This window comes from Lissotriton vulgaris, chromosome 1_1, assembly GCF_964263255.1.
Source record: "Lissotriton vulgaris chromosome 1_1, aLisVul1.2, whole genome shotgun sequence".
In the NCBI taxonomy this organism is placed as follows: Eukaryota; Metazoa; Chordata; class Amphibia; order Caudata; family Salamandridae; genus Lissotriton; species Lissotriton vulgaris.
The window spans coordinates 353,293,680-353,298,380 of record NC_141685.1 but is presented as its reverse complement, the minus strand read 5'-3'; positions in this window follow the sequence as shown (position 1 = coordinate 353,298,380).

Genomic DNA, 4,701 nt, shown 5'->3' with positions numbered 1-4,701 from the left:
ATCATTCCAGGGTAAGGTATACATGAATAACGCACCTCTTGAAAGGGTTGATGCTTTTACCTACCTAGGAGTTACGCTACAGGCAAATATTGGGTGGTCAAAGCAAGTTGATACGGCCACATTGAAACATAAGCAGCAGGCTGGGATCCTCGCTTGAAAGTTTAGATCCTCCTTGAACAAACCGATCAGCCCACTGATGGAGATTTATAATATGAAAGTGTTAAGCTCTGCCCTTTATGGAGCGGAACTTTGGGGGTTTTCGAACCTATCGACCTTATCTGCTGCAGAAAACTCCGTTCTTCAAAATGTAACTAGTGCCCCGAAAGTACGCCAATCTGCCCACTGCTGTTTGATTTGGGAAGAAATGTAGTAATGGATATGGCAAAATTCCGCCCTCTTTTATATTGGCCTAGGATGTGGTGCACAGTTGAGTTGGCACATTATGCTAAAGGAGTTAAAGATGTAATGGATAATGACTGTTTCCATAAGGTTAAATGGCTGAGAGAGGTTAGATCCCTGTTGGGGAGCTTAGGTCTGAGTAATCTATGGACTGATCCGCTTAATGCTTCATTTCCCTCCAAGAAATCTCTGAAGGAAATGTATTGGGGTATGATTATGACAACAGTATGTTCTGGGGGATTAGTAGGGCGCTTGACCTGCTAGATTTTAGATTTTAAGACAAGGCCTGGCTTAGAGCAGTACTGGGACGCCTTAGAAAAACCAACTGACCAGAAGTTGTATTTCAAACTAAGGGTTGGTACCCTTCCCGTCAGGGCGTTTACCAGCAAATGGAAAGAGACTAGTGAGAAGGAGTGCCCTAAGTGCAAGGACAGCAGGAATCAGTTAGTCATTTGTTGTTTTTTGCCCCTTATACAAAAAACCGCGTGCAATGTGGGTAATACCGATTTGCAAGTTGTTAGGTTTCAATAGGCATAATGAGGCCTTGAGAGTTTTATCTATGAATCCAACATTGCCTATAGCAATTGCAGTGGCCACATTTTTGGGTTGGGCCTGGCCTATTCGTGCCAGGGAGCTTTCTGTAACAATGTTGAGTTAATTTTATGATGTCGCCCTCCTTTTATTCTCTGTATTGAATCATCTATGAATTATCTGGGATTATCTGAAAATATAGATCTATGAATTTAATTGTTTTTAAAGTCCATTTATCCGACAGTGTGCTGATGTTTAATATATCTTTTAGGGAGTAATTGTTTTAAGGCAAACAGATATTTATAGATTTTAAATTTTGTGTGTAATGTATATGTTTGTGCTTTCATGGCAAAACTGTCGAATAAAGCTATTTGAAATTGAAATTGAAATTGAAAAGCTGGGTCATTTCGACTTTAAGTATTCAAATCGACCTTATCACACCAAAAGACGGGCAGCTCATGCACAATGACTGTGAGGGGCTTCAGCCCTTTGGGGATACCCCCAAACATGCTCCCAGAGAGGTATGCCTTAGCAAGGCTGTGTCTCTGATCTGTTTTGTGGAAATGTACCTGTAAAGAATGAATGCAGAGAGTAACGGATTTGGATAGCCTGAGGTTGCATATATGGTTTGAGAATCTGTTATAATACAAGATGCCTTCTTAGTACACAGGTAGTCGGGTAGCCAGTCCTGTAGATTATATGATGTTGATTTATTGAAGATAAAATCTCTCAGTTCCAGGTTAAGTATAAATAGCCCCACCAGGAGCAGCATCCTCACTGCTCCAAGGAGGCCCTCATCAACATTCCGTACCATCACACTCACTCTGGCTGAGCAGCAGGGAATGGAGAGACTGTGGAGAGGATGCATTGTTACAACACAGGTTACAACAGAATCGCTGTCCAGTATTCAGTGCAATAAACACACTGGGGTATATTTACAAGCCCTATATTTACAAGCCCCTTGCGACATCTTTAAGACACTGTTGCGTCACTTCTGTGATGCAGCGGCATCATAAACAATACGCCACTATGCAACATATTTACAACGTGATGCATCTAGTGGGATGCATCTCGTTGTAAAGTCCTGCGCTACATTATACCTGCGTCAGGCATAATGTATGCAGGGTGGGCGTTCCGTTGCAAGGAAGCCATGTAAGAGTGACACAGTGAAATCTACTAGATTTCACTGAGTCACTTTAATGACCCGGCTGCGTCAAAACCTTATGCCTGCTTATAGCAGGCATAAGGAATGACACAGCACAGCAAGTATAGGCCGCCCTTGAGCAGTGCTGGAGTTGGGTCGCGCTTGCGACACTACTCCAGCACTGCATCACCTTTACGCCGACAGATGCGTCATGCATCTGTCTACCCCTGCGCAACTGTGCCCCGCATTGTAAATGTGGCGCATTTATGGTGGCGCAAGTTTTTTTTTTACGTCACGCAAAATAACTGCTGCATCCCTGCTAATACGCAGGGATGCACCAGTTATTGTAAATCTGCCCCACTGAACATATGGGAGAAACATTGAATATTTCTTGTCGCCTTCTCCGTACTCATTTCAGAGTGAAAGTGGCTGCATTACTGAATGTGGACAGTGAGAGGGGGCTTGATGACTCATTTCAAAACAAAATGAAAACACTCAAGATGTACTTACAAGAGTTGTTGATTGCAGACCAATGGACAGGCAGTGCCGGCATTACAAAGCATTCGCGTCAGCCTGAAACACGTGTGTTAGGTGTCGGTTCTCCCTTCTCACCTCCAGCTAGTCACGAAGCATGAGCGAATGCCAGAAGACATACTTGGTGCACTGCTTAATGTGTCTACAATAACTGGTGGGCCCCTGCTACAACAATGTCAGATGTTTGCTCACATGAGGAAGGGAAGAACAAGGTGTCACTGCAGCACTGAGCCGCTAGCATCTGTGTGACCAGCATCTCCTGCTACCTGGCCATCGATAGTTTGTCAGTGGCGTAGCTGGGGCGGGGGCGGTGGACAGGGTGGGAGGTACGCCCCGGGCGGTACTCCGTTTGGAGGCGGTGGAGGTCAGCGAGTACATTTACCTACTAGTGGAGTGGCCAAAGCAGTGTAATGAGGACATTTGCTGGTGGGGAGGTTATAAAGGATACTTGTGAGGGACATAGCAAGTCAGCCACACGCCCTAATGCATGCGGGGGAGTTTGGATCCACCTCTGTTTTGGCTCCAGTGGCACTGCACCTGCACCTGCTGGGCTATTCATAGCTACGCCCCTTCTCCTATTCTAGCAGCCTCACTCTTCCATGTCCTCACCATGTCTGCCAATGAACATTAAGCAGCACTCTTGTGTCTACTATCAATATTTTTATGGGGGCGGTTAGGTTGCACCGTGCAGGTGGTGGCAGATGGCAGACCTGCAAGTGCCCATCTGTGCTAATGGAGGCGATTCTGCTCCAGTGTCTTCGAAGGGATCATTAGCCAGCACCATTTAGCAAACAAACAATTGTCACACAAAGCAACCAGGATTCAAGAAACGCTGCAGATATTTACAAACTATCTGATGCAAAGAGGAATGCATACTGCAGCACAGAACCGCATGCTAATAGGGAAATATTTTCTCCATGCTCAATAAAACCATACGTGAATCATACAGTTTCTAAAAGAGCATTTGTGCGCACCAATAAATTGGTGTGCTAAAAAACACCAATAAATCGCTGTGCCTAATTCAAATTCAGAAAGCAGATCAATGTTTTTTGAAAGTGACTGCAGATGAATCACCCGCCTTCTCCTCATCCTGAAACGCATGCACGCCCGAAAACTGGCAATAATTACAGCATATCAGAGGACTCTGGATTAATTGCTGTGCTCTTCTGTCCCTGTTATTGAAGACCTTTCATAACTCACTGCTGACATTGTTTTGCTCCATCAGTCATGACAAAAACTTGCGAGCAATAACAAGCAGGCAAACACATGCGTCTCTAGCCAGGTATCCATGCTGTCATCAATCAGTAACATAAAAACACACACACCAGCGTGCTGGAATGCACTGCTCTAAATCAACCATGATTGAGACAAATTACATGTCTACTCTCGACTACCTGAACTTTTACCTGCTTCTGAAATATGCAATAAGCGACCAAGACACATACACTACCGTGCTTTGGAGGATGAGGTGACCATAAACTTTGTTATATAAAGGGCAACGTGTCATATGCTTGTCTGACATAGCCTGTTGGGGAGGTCTAGCTTTCTTGATGTCAGAGAAATCCCTGGCAACCTCCATCTTCTGGAGTCCATTGAAGGCTTCGCGTCTGTGGATCCCCCGGTGATGGTTGACACTTCCAATTGACTGGAGCATTTCAGAGTCGGTTACGCGTGCTGTCTCTCTTTTGATGGCCCCATATGGTGCATTTTCAGAATGTCACTGAACATTTGCATTATGTTCCCAGCATGGTGGCACCACAAGCTCCTTCTCACCTCTCAAAATGATTGGCAGGCGTAATCGTGATGCGTGTTCTTTACTGAGTGTATTCCACACAACTGTGCCATCGTTCCACCAGCGTTAATTTTGAAGTGCCTCAGGACAGTCTAAATTCTTTGCGCCACTCGGAAGCCTGACTTGCCTTGACTAGAGTGCAAGGGAGTTACACACCGAAGATAACCCCTGTTCACCCCATTGGTAGCTTGGCAGATCAGTAAGGCTTATTCCAGAGGCACTGTGTAAAGCGTTTGTGCAACACATGCACACAGCAGCAACACACTAGGCACACCACAACAGAAACTCCACACAAGGTTAT